Here is a 16,925-nt window from a genome sequence, read left to right on the forward strand (position 1 = left end):
TTGAGGCGGGTGACCTAGTTCTCAGAGAAAATCCTAAAAATCAGCAAGACAAAGAAAAGAAGGGCAAGTTTGAACCAAATTGGCTTGGTCCTTACATCATCACAACAACATATGGATCTGGTGCATATCAGCTCTCAACTATAGAGGGTGAACCTTTGGAGGATCCTATCAATAGCATGCACCTTCGCAGGTTTTACACATAGCTCTTCAGAGTATCCCAATTCAATAAATACAAAAAAAAATTCAAAAAATTCAAAAATACAAAAAAATCATAAAAATTAAAAAATCGTTACTTGGTGAAAACCTGGCAAACAGGCGCTTTGTGACACAAAAAAATTGAAAAACAGAAAAACATTTCGTCCAATGGTGAAAACCACTTTAGTGGTGCCCTGGGCAAGTACCATGGTGAAAACTGGGTTACCAATGCCATGCGTAGAGACATTGCTCCTCCCTCCTTCTGGATTCCATTTCAACCTTCACTTTGCACACACTCACAACCTATTCATCCATAATAAACTTACCCACTCCCATCATGGCTTGTTATTGATCTACCCAAGATTGGTTAGCCATTCATAATAACCCCCTTTTCACACCTTTCCATCCATAATAAATCAACTCCTATCTGTGGCTAAGGCAAATCCTACATCTAGTAATGGGTGTGGAACTAAGAACATCACATGTTTTGAGGAGTACAATTTCTTCCAGTTTTCTTCAGTCTATATGTGCACAATCCGCAATAAAGCAACATCTGCATCCCCACTCCACAATAAAGTTCCATCTTCTCTGCAATACGGTATCATTTGCATGGATTCAGTCAGTTTTAGATGAGATACATCAGCAACAATGGACTTCAACAAATCAAATCTTTCAACAGACTTAGACAATATTATGGTTCAGTGCTATCTATCCTTTTTGTGAAAGTAAACATTGTGACCACAATCAAATAAGACTTATAAAAATGACAAGAGACACTAACTTTGAGGACTACAGTGGATGTTGGTGTCAAGTCTTGGTTTTCTTTTGATTTTAATTTTTTGGTGACATGTCTTTTAGCTTTTCCAGGATGTCTCTAACTAGAGATTCTATCTCCAGGATGTCTTTGACTAGAAAGGCGAGGATGGGATATCGTCACCTATTTTTCTTTGTTGTCTGTGGATTGTCTCTTAGTAATGCTATGACTTGTCCAAGGATATGAGGACACTGAGAGTCTAGTATGAACTGGGGCATTCCTTGTTTGTGACTATCTTATCTCCATGCAAATAGGTACAATGACTTTCTAGGTCGAACATATGCCTCGATTGTCATAACCTACTTGCCATAATAAAGCTCAATGATGATAATGCACAAGAAGCTCTTTCACTTTCATATCTTCTATCTTCCATCCCCCTTTCTTGATTGCCTTCCATCGTCCTTCTTGAGTCCATGTAGCCTGCTATCACATGACTGAGTATAATGACACGCCAAAAATATTCGCATCTCATGTAGTTGCACCTGCATTATCACATATTAAGCATTTCATACATATGTATAGATATCACAATTACATCACATCTTGCACACGACACATGTTAGCACATTCTACATTTTCATCATGCATCTCATCATTTACATTATCATATTCATCTGCATTTCATACATTCACATTTGCATTTACATAACATATTAAAAACATAAAAGAACAAAAATATTGTATTTCATCATGTACATATTTGCATCACATAGCAACATACATCATGAAACATCTCATCACATAGGTACACATGCATATAGTTGCTGCAAAGATGAATAATCTCATATATATATATATAATCAAAAGTGTCATGATACAATGATGTCAAAATACATATGGCTACAAAATCACCCGAAGGTGTCTACATCATCATACAAAAATGGTACAAAACTGATACATAGGGAGCCCTCTATGGCTATGATGAACTCCCTCCCTCAAAGCCACCTGGCCTCAATGGAGTCTGAGCCCTAGAAGGACCCACCCTAGGATCATCTCTCTTGCCCCCTCTATCTGGTGGTTGTGGAGGACCCATAACCCCACCACTAGATGCCTATCTCCTTTGACTTCCTCCTATGGCCGTCGCTATCCGTGATGGTCTATGGAAGCTCCTAGCCCACTGCTTTGGTGGCACTGTCCTATAGTATAGGTCTTGCCAATAGCCTATCTCCTCCCCTGCCCGTAGAACATAGGCATATCCATCCCCTGTGTCCTCTACTGCCTGCCTCCCAGCCCTCAGTGCTATCTCAGCCTCAGTATAGCGCTAGATAACCTGATCCCGCTCTTGCTCTGTATCCCTCAGCTATCTCCTAATCCTAGCTATTTCCCTCTCCAGGTCCTGGATCTCATCTTCCTATCCCTAGCAGATCTCCCTCAGCTCAAACAGCTTATCCTCCTCCTCCTCAGCCCCCTGTACCTCTGGCCGTGGCTCTACCAGTGGCTCCCCCTATACTGGTGGCTATGCCTGTGCCTGTGCTTGTACCTACCTCTGTCCCTGTCCCTGCACCTATCTAGGACCTTGTGCTACTGGCACCTGTAGTGGCAATCCATCGTGACCCCTCACCACCTGAGCCTGCCTCTCCTCTCCACCCTCTCTCTGTGGAACCACTCTCCTCTCTCCAACAGCACCTCGCCTCCTCCGTCGGCCTCTCCCCCCACCATCTCCATCATCATTCCCATCCCCACCACCATCTCCATCTATCGGCTCCCCTAGGTTTGTCAGTTGTGGAAAGGGATGCTCAGGCCAATATGCAATGTACTCTGCATCCATGCTTGCATCCTCAATCTCCAGCCACATATCCCATGGCATAGGCACCATCTCTACCAGCTGCATCATGACCTGATCATACGACAGCAGTGGCCTAAAGTGTGCCTGGTCTTGCACTGTCCGCGTATACATACCAGAACCCCGTGGCATCTGTTGGATCCTGCCAAACTATCTGCATACCCTATCAACCAGCTTTCTCTCCAATACATAGGGCATCCGCCCAATCAGATATCTGCTCCAGAAAGTATAGGGTAGATCCATTGCGTCATCCTACCACTGCTCGCACTCATGGTACAACCTCCATATCACAGTGTCAATCTCATCCAGGACTTGACACCAATGCTCCAACCTGCCAATCCGTGGCTGTGATGTAATCATATCTTACAAATGCACAAAGCTTCTTCCATGATCCTTGCCCCTGAAATGTATCGGTCAAGTAACCGGCAAATGCTCATATGCCCACACCTGCAATAATGTAACTCTGTAGCCCAATCCTACAAATCCATGATAAACAAACTGATGAAGCTCATAATATAAGTGTACTAGCATGCACGACCCCCAAGCATATCTAGTATGCTGTGTAACCAGTGTCTCCAAGGTGCTCCCCTAGCCCACAACCAACCCCCGTGTCACCTTGTCTGGACACAGGAACCCACTGTTCACTCCTAGTACTACTGGTAGTGCTAGTCCTGTCATGATCATCGTGTCCCATGCCATGTGTCCAGCCCTCATCTCTAGTCCTCGATCCTAAAACACTCATTTCAGGGCCTCCCTATCTCCATCTTGATCATAGGGTATTAGCTCCCCATCGATCGGTATCCTCAAAATCTTGTAAATATCCTCCAAGGTGACTGTCATCTCACCCATTGGAAAATGAAAAGTGCATGTCTCAGAATGCCATCTCTCAGCCAAAGCAGTCATCAACCCCATGTTCGCTCGAAACTCAGGCACATACAGAATGTATCTTAGACCCATAACCTTAATGGCAGCCCTATCCTTGAATGTCAGCTCTGGTCATAACCTCTGCGTCAATGGGAATCTCTTCTATGACTCCAGCATAGGCAAATACTCCTGCAGTCAAGCAAATCAATCATGTTAGTCAAAGTGACACTCACTGTTCATCACAAAGTGTTGCTTCTATCCTAGTGACACTCACTGTTCATCACAAAGTGTTGCTTCTATCCTAGTGACACTCACTGTTCATCACAAAGTGTTGCTATCTATCCTAGTGACACTCACTGTTTATCACAAAGTGTTGCTATCTATCCTAGTGACACTCACTGTTCATCACAAAGTGTTGCTATTTATCCTAGTGGTACTCATTGTTCATCACAAAGTACTACATTTTAGCACTCCCTGTTCATCACAAAGTGCTGCTCATATTTGCACTCCTTGTTCATCACAAAGCGCTACTCTTATTTTAGCACTCCCTGTTCATCACAAAGTGCTGCTCATATTTGCACTCCCTGTTCATCACAAAGCGCTACTCTTATTTTAATACTCCCTATTCATCACAAAGTGCTGCTCTTATTTTAGTACTCCCTGTTCATCACAAAGTACTATGTCTTGGTACTCACTGTTCATCACAAAGTGCCTCGATCTATCCTAGTCTTCCCTAGAGGACCTGCTTGAGTGTATCCTCTCAGCAGCTTATCCAATTGACAACGTATGTTCACCACAGAACTACCGATTTGGCCATGAAGACATAAACGCGCCTTCATGACATAAACGCGCTTACAGACTGCACAAACACGCCTGCTCTGCATAGACGCAGCTAAAATACACAGATGTGCCTATGCTCTGCATAGACGCGCTTGTCCTGCATAGACGTGCCCATATAGGACAGATGCACCTGCACAATGCAAATGCGCTCGCATTTTGCACAGATGCTTTTCCCAACATAGACGCGTCTGGCATAAATGCAGACACGCCTAGCCAACATAGACGTGCCTGGCACCAACACAGACACGCCTACACGTTTTTGACATTTTTTGACATTATCCTAAAGTGCATTTATTGCACTACCTAGCATGCAATTATGACAACAATTAATGCGACAAAGTACAAGGAGGTTTTGTGGTACTCACCGATTCTCCTGCATCTGTTGGCCTCTGAAATCGGCAAACATGATTGAATCTATGAACCAATGCCATCGCTGCTGACTGCTGCTACTTTCTTCTCACTCTGCACTCTGATCTCTTGGATGTGTGGATGACAATGAGGATGTTTTCCCCTTGTAGTTTATTTTATAGACTACCCTAGCTCTCATTTCCCGAGTCAGTCTTCATTATCTTGTGACTGTGTCACTCTATCCTATTTGGTTAGTCCATTCTAGCCTTTCTTTCTTATCAAGAGATTGTCTGCGATCTTTCCAGACATTTTCATCTAATCCCTCGAGGGGCATATCATTCCCATCTTGGGGCAACTTTGTATCAGTTCATCTTATCTTCTTTGAAACAACACGACAAGCTACATTGTTGCAAAGAGGGGCAAAATGTAGAGACCTAAAATTGTCATGTCTAATTAAATAAATATCTTTATTTACTTAATTATCTAAGCCTAATTCTCCTATTAATTAAATGAATATTTATTTATTTAATTAATTCATTTATCCTCTTCTAGCCTTATTTCTCATTTAAATAAATACATTTATTTATTTAAATTATCATTCTCCTAAATTAAATAAATATTTTATTTATTTAGTTAATCCCACTTCTTCTATTAATTAAATAAATCTTTATTTATTTAATTAATTCATTAACCTTTTCTATCCATGACACATGTCATTCATCTCTTAATTCATACACTACCTACCCTTTCATTATTTCATTATTTCTTCTACCTACCCTCTAATCATAGCCGACCATTTATCTTTTACACCTCTCAATCTTATCCCTCCATTTCATATAGTGTCTTCTATATAAGGAGATGCTTCCTTCATTATCAACCCCTAACTAACTAACTAACTCACTATGCATTTAGCCCTGACTACACTTTTGAACTTGCATATGCAATCAAGCCTACTTGCAACCACATTTTCGTACTTTGTTGAGCTCTTGTGCACATATAAAATCTGAGAGCAAATATATCAAGCAAGATCAATGGAGATAGGAAGAATGGAGATTCAAACCCTATTGGACATGTGATGGTATAATCCTTGTGATTTCATTTGATTTGCATTGTCTTAGGTAATCTTCATATGTTATGGTGGATCTTTGTTGTTGTTAGGCTAGGGTTTTGTGGTTGAATTCATTTAGTCTTTCAACATTGCTGTTATCCATTCTCACCGTATACACCCACAATTGTAAATGTCTACCCACAACATAAATCTTTACCTTTAGAAGAGGACAACAATTTTGAAAGTTTTTGTTGGAGTGAATTGCTTCTTTACAAACCATTTCGAATTATTCCTCTGCATATAAGGAGCTCAGCTGAAGAAATTATCATAAATTGGAAAGCTCTTCAAAGTACAAATTACATCTAGTGGCATGTAAATGGTTTTGAAGAACACATTACAACAGAAAATGGTGAAGAGCTACAACTAGAAGATATTCGCCAATCAACTCATGAAGATCTGTACGAATGAGAGTTTTTGTCACAAATTGGAGCATCAAACAACTTTGACGTCGCTGCTCTTCAAATGCTGGAAAATGTGATTTTGATCTACAATTTGATTGGACTGCTTCTATACCTGATGAACCACTGCATTCAAAAGCATCTAACTTTTTTTTAATAGAGAAAAGCCAAGCACCCCACAATCTTGCCAACCCGCATTTAAATGCACCTACTAACTATGAGCTTGCATGAAACCAAATGATTGCACTTGATATTATTAAAACTCATGCTGAACAGAACCTGCATTCTTCACCTTTATGATTAATCATTCAAGGTACATCAGGTACTAGAAAATCATTTCTTATTGACTGCATATGCAGACAGTTAAATTCAAATACAGAACATGCACAATACCCTTTGCTTGTACTAGCACCAACAGGTGTCTCCGCATATAATATCCAAGCAACCACAATCCATGCTGCCCTCCATATACCCATTCAAGAATACAAACCCTTAATAGGCCATTCCCTATTAATGTTTCAAGAGCAATGCAAATACTTAAGTTACATTTTAATAGATGAAATGAGCTTTGTTGGCCCTCAATTACTCATTAAGATTGATAAAAGATTGCGAGAAGCTTTTCCCAGCAGACAACATGAATCATTTGCAGGTATCTCAGTCATTTTGGTTGGTGATCTTGCACAACTTCCCCTAGTTATGGATAGACCATTATATGCATCTCACTCAATGGCACTGGCTCTATGGCACACATTCAATACTGTTATCACCTTGGATATTCCATTTCATCAACAAGGCACAAGTTCTTCACACATAAGATTCTATGAAATATTTCTTAATATCCGCAACTCAACACCATTGCAAATAGATCGGGAATCCCTCTAGTTGCGGTCAACCCATGCTTTGACACTTGCTGAGAATAATCACTTCAGCCAACAAAAGCATTTGTTTGCAACAAATGCAGCTTCAAGTGCACACAACAAAAAAATGTTAACACAATTTCACTCGCCCATTGCACATGCAACAACAATCATTGCACATCAAAGAGATAAGCAGGCACACCAAGAAGAACAACTAGCATTTGAAATTCTTCTTTCTATAGACCAGGAAATTATGCTTATTGCAAATTTATGGATAGAAGTTGGCCTTGTAAATGGTGCTTTGGGTCAAATCAAACAAATTGTCTACGATGCAGTTTCCAAACCACCTGATTTGCCAAAATATGTTGTTCTTTTCAAACATTACACTGGGCCTTCATGGGATCCACATAATGCAAAACATGTCCCAATTCCACCAATTACTAGAGGAAACCGAACACAAATTCCATTAGCAATGGCATGGGGCATTACTATTCAGAAATCATAGGGGTTGACATTAGACTTTGCCACAGTTGACATCGGTAAAACAGAGAAACAAGGCCAAACATTCACAACACTTTCAAGAGTAAAAGCAATTGAACACCTACGTATACACCCAGGCTTCACCTACAAAAGGTACTCCTGATTGAAAGGTGCAACATCAAAAGTACTTCGAAAGGCAGAGGAAGCCCGCTTGCTAAAGCTTTCACACAACACAAAACAAGCATACCTACAGAACAAACACAATCAAGTATGCAAATCACATCTTCATTATATTTTCATGTATTGTATATCTTGTATTCAATGTATCAACACAAAACAATATTTATACTTTTCAGGATGGACAACACAATTAATGTCTATGTAAGTGAAGAGCCCTTTTACATGGCCTAGGTCTGCAACAAAAAGGTACACACCTAACACCTACTTCCTATTCAACAATTTTGTAACTTTCAACAAAATTTTCCCCTCCTATTTGCCAAAAATTGTTTCTCATACATTCTTATTTATCACAGCTTCCAATACACTTTCAGTTTGCAACGCACCTATTCACTTTTGCACATATAATGGTTTGTGATGCTATTTACTCATTGCAACACTATTTACAATAGGTAAGTATTATACTATTTATCATTGCCTACCTTTTCTCATTAACATTCCTTTACACCTTCAACTAAACAATAGCATCATATGAATATAACAATTACTATTTTTTGCCACTTGTTCAATATAATATTAACTAATGATGTACTAATACAAGATTTTTCCTTTGTTTATCTTCTTTTACTGCACCTCTTCCATTTCACAGGTATTATACTTTGTGAAGGTTAGCTTTCAAAAAGAACAACATCCAATGCACCAAGTTCGGTAATTTGAAGGTATGTAACACTCTTCAGATTTTCTGTCCTCTACTTTCAGGTTTCTTGCTTTGTTTATGTTCTTTAACTATTCATAGTTTTCACCGCATTTATTTGTGATGATGTTTCCTCACTCCGCCTCTCTTTACAATTACTAAGTATTCTACTATGTACTAATACAAGATTCTCTCTTCCATTTCACAAGTATTATACTTTGTGAAGGTTATCTTTCAAAAAGAACAACATCCAACACACCAAGTTCACTAATTTGAAAGTATGTAACACTCTTCATATTTTTTGTCCTCTACTTTTAGGTTTATTCCTTTGTTTATGTTCTTTAACTGTTCGTAGTTTTCACCACTTCCAGTGTGCAATGGACCTGTTCACTCTTACAAATTTATTTGTGATGATGTTTCCTCACTCTGCCTCTCTTTACAATTAGTAAGTATTATACTATTTATCATCACCTATCTTGTCAAAATTAACAATCCTTTACACTTTCAAGTTGTTTTGATCGAATAATTTAAATTTCAGTAAAAAATAACATCATATGAATATAACAATTAAAAACTGTAACCACTTGTTCAATGCATTTAATTTTCAATAATGATGTACTAATACAAGGTTCTCACTTTGTTTATGTTCTTTAACTGTTTGTGGACCTCAACACCTCAACACTTTCACTCTGCAATCTCAAGAATTTCAAGGTATGTAATAGTCTTCAGATTTGCTCCATTGTACTTCCAGGTTCCTTGCTTTGTTTATGTTCTTTAACTGTTTCTACATTTGACCAATTTCAGTCTGCAAGGTACCTGTTGACTTGTACGCATATAATGATTTCTGATGGTATTTACTCACTGTCCCTCTCTTTACAATTCATAAGTATTGTACTATTTATCATTACCTACCTTTTCCCATTAACATTCCTTTACACCTTCAAGTTATTTTCATTCGATAATTAAGCTTTCAGTAAAGAAAACCATCAAATGCAGCTAGCTCATTGGTTTAACGGTATGTAAACCTTGCATACTTGTTCAATTTATTGAATTTCCAAACTCTGCTTGCAGGTTCCCTACTTTGTTTAGGATGTTCAACTATCTGTCCACATGCTAACTTTTACACGTATTATGCTTTCTCAAGGTTTTGAATTTGTACCTATTATTCAATTCAACATTAACTACCTTCTCTCTTTAACACCCATTCCCACTTTCAGGTTCTCTTTACTAAACAAATCAGCTTTCCACAAAGAACAACAGGTAAATCTTTTCAGATTACAAAAATACTCTTAGGTAGATAACAATATCATAACCACTTGAAAAAATTAACTTCCTTTCACATCTTAAACCAAAGTTAATTTTTATTTTCAGAAAGTTCAGTATAGAAAAGCTCCCTCACAACAAACAAATACTCACATGAATCATACAAGAGATTCCAATTCTGTAATTACACATCCATCAGGTATTATATTACTAAAAACTACTAACTTTCAAATTTTCAACATTTTCAAAGTTTTTAACTTCAGTAAATTTATATGTTGTCCAAATCTAACATATATAAATGAAACAATGATGGAGGTCTTTCATCATATACATCACATGGAATTCAACAAAAAGCTATATAACATGTTGCTCTTACTAGGATGGGGGATGGAGGGTGGATAACAACAATACTCTGGGTCCAACAAAAAAAATTGGTTGGGAATAATATAGCCTACAAAAAAAAATGTAAAACTATATTCACGACATATTCTTCAAGTACATCATGCTACATACACCAACATGGGGGATGGTAGGTGGAAAATTTTCAAATTTGGGAACAACCATTGGTTGGGATAAGTACAAAAAAAATGTCTTACTGTACAATTAACTCTTTGACTTTAATTAAAATTTCTTATTCAGTTATACAATATAATATACTACTCAATATCACAACTGTTAATATTTATAACTCTACAACATAGATCACCTGATGTCCCCTTTTTTCTTAATTTTGTAGTCATTCTCATTTATTGGGGAACCTTAGTTTATAAATGTGAAGAACTAAGTAATTCAGGAGGACGGGACAGTCACGTGTATTTGTATAATAGGAGTATTCATTACTCATTTGGTTTATTCAAGCCTTTTACTGTTAACTAATTTGTATAACTCATTCATGTTCCTCCAAACATACTACCTTAAAAATCAGACCTATCGGCCTCCTTGGTGTAGGAGCACCCTTTTAAGGTCTTCCTCCATTTGCATTTTGTTGGGATTTTTCTTCTTTAAGAAGCCATGTAAATGTAATAAGAGCCAAGAGCTCATTAGTCTTGTCTAGGTCCTAGTTTAGGTCCCAAGTTCACAAGTCTAGGTTGAGTTTTCTTTTGGAGTAGAGGGTATGTGTGCCCATTGATGAAATTGGGGTCCTTTTAGAATGGTTGTCTCCATAGGATAGCCCAATGTAGGCCTAAAAGTCAAGAAAAGCAACATTGCAAAAGTTGCTCAAAAGTTGCAAAAAGTTGCATGACAACTTTTCAAAGTTGTCATGCGACTTTTCCACCTAAAAGGTCATAACCTTAGCTTGGCATGGAGAACCCTAAAATTGGCACACAAAACAAGGCAAAGAAATTATATATTGTTGCAAACCCTAAAATGAGGGCTTGGATGTCAGATTGTACGACCAAAGGGAAAAGACCTTGACTGTGACTATGTTTTGTTGCCAGTCGACACAAATGGAGCATTAAAAGATTGACAATGGATTGTTTTGTAGACTAAAATATGTTGAGAGTCTTGTATTGTGTTTATACTTTCATTTTGAGCATTTAGGTTAGGTTTATTGTGTAGGTTTTGTGTGCTTTGTAAGTATTTTGTGAGTTACTCTTTCACTGTCCAGTTTTGGACTGTTTTGTGTAAATGGGTTGACAACTCCTAAACCCATTTTGGAAACACCATGAAACCATGGGGAATAGGAGTGCAGACCCCGTACAATATCTCAGAGGAAGCAGGGCCCTTGAAGATGCAAGAAAGCCTTTCAAAGACCCACTCCTAGGCGAGACTAGACTGTGCCCGACTAGGAAGGGTTAAGGTTGCAGAGGTCCGTGAGAGCAAGGAAGGACAAGGAAGGAGGAACCCTTTGGAGGAGTTGAAGAGGGGTGTGTGGAGAAACATTGGTGAGAAGGAGGAGCTTCCAACAATCCATACAAGGTGGTGAAGACAGCAAACCATCACTGTGACCCTGGTAGGCCTAAAACCCCTCATAAAAACCCTCAAAAAACCCCTAAATTCACCTAGGGCAGTGTACGGACACTTGGAGGCCCAAAACTAGGAAAATATTTGAGACTTTGCCAAATGAATAGCAGTCTCTTTGGGAAGTTTCATAAATTTGGGCATCGTTTGCAAGAGGGAGCCCTAAAAGTCCAGAATGGAGGCCTAATTGGGCACATTCCTTGTAGCCCTATTTTGTAGGAAAGAAGCAAAATAGAGAGATTGGTAACAAATAGGAAGGTCAAAACCTCTTGGGGGCACATAAATGGATGGAGAACTATGTCAAAGACCTTTCCTATCCTTGCTAGGACCTAAGAAGGTGTAGGAAGAGTTAAACCCTTATTAGCCTATGTGAGGGTTTTTGAAGCTTGTGAGTAGGTGAGACCTTAGGAGAAGCATCACATGTTGTTGGTGGGTGGATTGGGAAAGGTCAGGGGATTCCATAAGAAAGGGAAGTCTTAGAGACCCTAGGGTGTGGTTGGAACACCTGGTGATCCAAGGAGAGGATCAAAGAGCATAGACTAGGCTAGTCTATCCCATACCCATTCCCATCAAATTGGTATCAGAGCCAGGTTAAAGGTTTGGTGGACCGTGCATGTCTCTATATTCTGGTGAATCAGTAGGAGAGAACATAATGGTCACTAATGCAGAGCTAGATAGGGAGGTAGAAGAACAAAAGGAGAAAAATAGACTCCTTGAAGATGCTATGAGTGAGATAAGGAACAAGCTGCAAGAAGTGGTTGATCAGAGAGCACAAGAACTCTGGGGTGTAGACACTAGTGATAGAGTAAATAAAGCTATTGATCTAGATGACATCATACCTAAACCAAACCCCTTAATCAATGAAGAACCTTTTGTGAAGGCCATCAAGGCTTTGAATACAAAAGCTTTTGAAGGATTGCCACATTTCAGTGGAAGGATGGACATTGACACCATCATGGAATGGATTGAGGGTAAGGAGAACCAGTTTGAGTGTGAAGGTGTGATAGAAGCTCAAAAGGTTAAGGTTTCCAAATCAAGACTAAGGGGAGCAACCTTGACATGGTGGAAGTAATTGCAAGAGGAGAGAATTAGCATGGGGAAGCTACCTATTGCAAACTGGAAGGCCATGGTGAGTAAGATCAAGGAGAACTACTTGCCAGAGGATTATGAAGTCCAACTTCATAAGAAGAGATAGGGATTGAAGCAGAAAGATCTTGATGTGGCCTCCTACATAAAGGATTTTCAAAAGCTTTGTCTTAGATCCAAAGTCCAAGAGGAGGAATCTATCAAGGTGGCTAGGTATCTAAGTGGCCTAAAGTGGAACATCCAAGAGGAGATAAGGCTATGGACTCCTACCACTATCCAAAAGTGTCATCAACTTGCTACTAAGGTGGAAGAGAGGAGAAAAAGGAAGGGAGACTCCAACAACAGGGGTAGAGGGAGAGGTAGAGATCAAATGAGTCACTGAGGTGGTTACCAAAGCAAGGCAAGTGAGCAAAGGAATCAAGGAGAGTCCAAGTTGACTGAGCATAACAATGAAACCACTCTTAGAGGAGGCCATTCTTGAGGAAGAGGTGCCCAAGGGGGCCCAAATAGGAGTAGAGGTACTAGCAGGGGTAATTCCTACTTTGCAACTATGAAATGCTACAATTGTGGTCAATTGGGACACCCGACCTATAGATGCCCTGACAAGCTTACCTTATCAAATAGTGGAAAGAGGGTTTCTTATGCCCATGAAGACACATCAAGCAACAAAACACCTGAGGTGGACCATATTGAATCACAGATTGGAGAAAATCTGATGTTCAATAGAGTCTTGATAAGACAGCTGGTTAAGGATGAACCTAAGCATAGGAGAGCATTGTTTAGGGTGAGATGCAAAATCCTTGGTAAGGTTTGCAAGGTGATAGTTGATTCAGGGTCAACTAATAACATCATATCAGATGAGGCAGCCAAGAAGTTGAAACTCACAAAGATACCCCACACTAGCCCTTACAAGGTGACATGGTTGAATCAAGGACAGAGTGTGCTTGTCAATGAACAGACTTGGGTAGAGTTCTCTATTGGAGGATACAAGGATAAGATCCTTTGTGATGTGTTACCCATGGATGCTTGTCATCTACTGCTAGGTAGACCTTGACAATTTGATATGAAGATGATCTATGATGGAGAGGAGAACTCCATTTCCTTCAAGAAGGATAGCAGAACCTATAAGATTCAGTCTCTGATAGAGAATGATGAGGGAACCTCAAGAACACCTAGTGTCTTACTTAATACTAGTAAAGAGTTCTTACACCTACTACATGAAGAGGAGATAGTGGGATGTGCCATCTTTGTGAAGCCAAAGGAGGAGGAAGATAAGTTGTAGAGAGAGGTACCTAAGGAGGTAAAGCAAATGTTGCAAGAATATAAAGACATAGTGAGTGATGGAGCACCTGCAACACTTCCACAAAGAAGGTCTATAAGCCATCAAATAGACTTTGTCCCTGGTGCATCCCTGCCCAGTAAAGCAGCATATAAGCTCACACCTGATCAAAACAAGGAGGTGACAAGGCAAGTGAAGGAGTTATTGGATCAAGGACTGATCAAGGAGAGCATCAGCCCATGTGCAGTCCTGGTAGTACTAGCAACAAAGAAGGGAGGCAAGTGGAGACTTTGCACTGATTCAAGGGCAATCAATAGGATCACCATAAGGTACAGATTTCCTATTCCTAGAATAGAGGATTTGATGGACTGTTTAGGAGGTGCCATGTATTTTACTAAGTTGGACCTTAAAAGTGGTTATCATCAGATTAGGATTAAGGAGGGTGATGAGTGGAAGACCGCTTTTAAGACTATAGAAGGGTTGTATGAATGGCTTGTGATGCCATTTGGACTTACCAATGCCCCAAGCACCTTCATGAGGTTGATGACTGAGGTGTTGAAGGACTTCATAGGGAGATTTGTGGTGGTGTACTTAGATGACATACTCATCTATATCAGAACCAAAGAGGAGCACCTAGAACATTTGAGGTTAGTCCTAGAGAGGTTGCATGAAGAGAAGTTGGCAATCAACTTAGAGAAGTGTGACTTTTTGAAGCAAGAGTTAGTCTACTTGGGGTTTGTGGTGTCTAAGGGAACCTTGAAGATGGATCCAAGCAAAGTGGAGGCAATCTTGAATTGGCCTGCCCCTAAAACAGGAACTGAAGTTAGGAGTTTCCATGGTTTAGCCCAATTCTATAGAAAGTTTGTGAGGAACTTTAGTGGCATATGTGCACTAGTACTTGACACCATAAAAGGAGGCCTTAAAACTAAGTTCAAATGGACTGAACAAGCTGATGAAGCATTCCAATTATTGAAGCAAGAAGTAGCCACAAAACCCATCCCACTCTTACCTACTTTTGACAAGCTATTCACATTGGAATTGCAGTAGGGGGTGTATTGAGTCAAGAGGGAAGGCCTATGGCATTTTTCAGTGAGAAGCTTAATGAGGAAAAGAAGAGGTATTCAACATATGATCTAGAGTTGTATGCACTAGTTTAGTCTCTCAAGAAGTGGAGGCATTACCTACTCCCAAAAGAATTTTTGGTGTTCACTGATAACCAGGCTTTGAGTTACATTAACACTCAAGAGAAGCTTAGCAATAGAAATTTGAAGTGGATGGAGTACCTCCAATCCTTTACCTTTACCATCAAGCATAAAAAGGGGCAGCTTAACAAGGTGGAAAATGCTTTAACCCAGAAGTTGTTGACTATCCAAGAATTACAATTGCAGAGCATAGGGATAGAAGGTTTCAAGGATCTCTATGAAGAAGATGAGGACTTCTCATCAGCCTACAAGGTCTGCAAGGAGTTTGAGAATCATTTTCATGGTGAGTATGCAGATTGCACTCTTCAAAATGGTCTCTTGTTCAAAGGCAATCAGTTATGTGTGCCTAGAGGATCCATGAGGGAAAATCTCATACAAGAGAAACACAATGGAAATCTAAGTGGACACTTTGGAATCAATAAAACTTTGGATCTAGTACAGAGGTACTACCATTGGCCTAGGTTGCCAAGGGATGTGAGAAGATATGTGGAGCAATGTGGTGTGTGTCAAAGGGCAAAAGGAGGATCAAGCAATGCAGGTCTCTATCGGCCATTACCGGTCCCAAATAGGCCTTGGGAGTGTGTGAGCATGGACTTTGTGGTAGGACTCCCCAAGACAAAGATAGGTATGGATAGCATCTATGTGGTGGTAGACAGATTTTCTAAGATGAGCCATTTTATTCCATGTAGAACTACTCATGATGCTAGTTATATTGCACATCTCTTCTTTAAGGAGATTGTAAGGATTCATGGACTCCCATTAAGTATTGTTTCAGATAGGGATAGCAAGTTCATGGGCAATTTTTGGCAAACCTTATGGAGAAGACTAGGGACTAATTTATCATTAAGCTCAGCTTACCATCCACAAACAGATAGTCAAATTGAAGTCATTAATAGGGTGTTAGGCAACTTATTGAGGTGTCTAACCAAGGAGTATGGGCAGACTTGGGATCTAGTTATTCCACAAGCTGAGTATGCCTACAATGACAGTGTAAATAGGACCACTGGAAGGAGTCCTTTTGAGGTTGTCTATGGTAGAAATCCAAGAGGGGTGTATGAACTAAGAGAACTTGGTTCCATGGAGATGAAGAGTGGGCAAGTAGTGGACTTCACTCAAACCATCAAGAAAGTCCAAGAATAGGTCAAGAGAGCCATCCTAGAGTCTACTCAAAAATTGAAAGCTAAAGTGGATGAAAAAAGGAGAGAGGTTCAGTTCAAAGTGGGTGACTATGTGATGGTCCATCTAAGTAAAGCTAGAATGCAAAGCGGCAAGCCTACTAAGCTATAAATGAAGAGGGTAGGACCTTGTAGAATTATGTCCGAATATGGTGAGAATGCCTACAAGGTGGATCTTCCTTCAGATTTGGCTATATCACAAGTCTTCAATGTTGCTGATCTGATATTATATAAAGGGGAAATAGTAGGGCAAATTGAGAATCAAGCCAAGGTGCTACAGGACTTGGATGTGAATACCTTACCTCAAATGAAGTAGCCCTTAGCAGAGGAGATCTTGGAGTCAAGGGTGAATAAGTCTACTAGACACCAGGTCTACATGGAACATTTGGTGAAGTGGGCA

This window comes from Cryptomeria japonica, chromosome 8 (genome assembly GCF_030272615.1).
Source record: "Cryptomeria japonica chromosome 8, Sugi_1.0, whole genome shotgun sequence".
Taxonomy (NCBI): domain Eukaryota; kingdom Viridiplantae; phylum Streptophyta; class Pinopsida; order Cupressales; family Cupressaceae; genus Cryptomeria; species Cryptomeria japonica.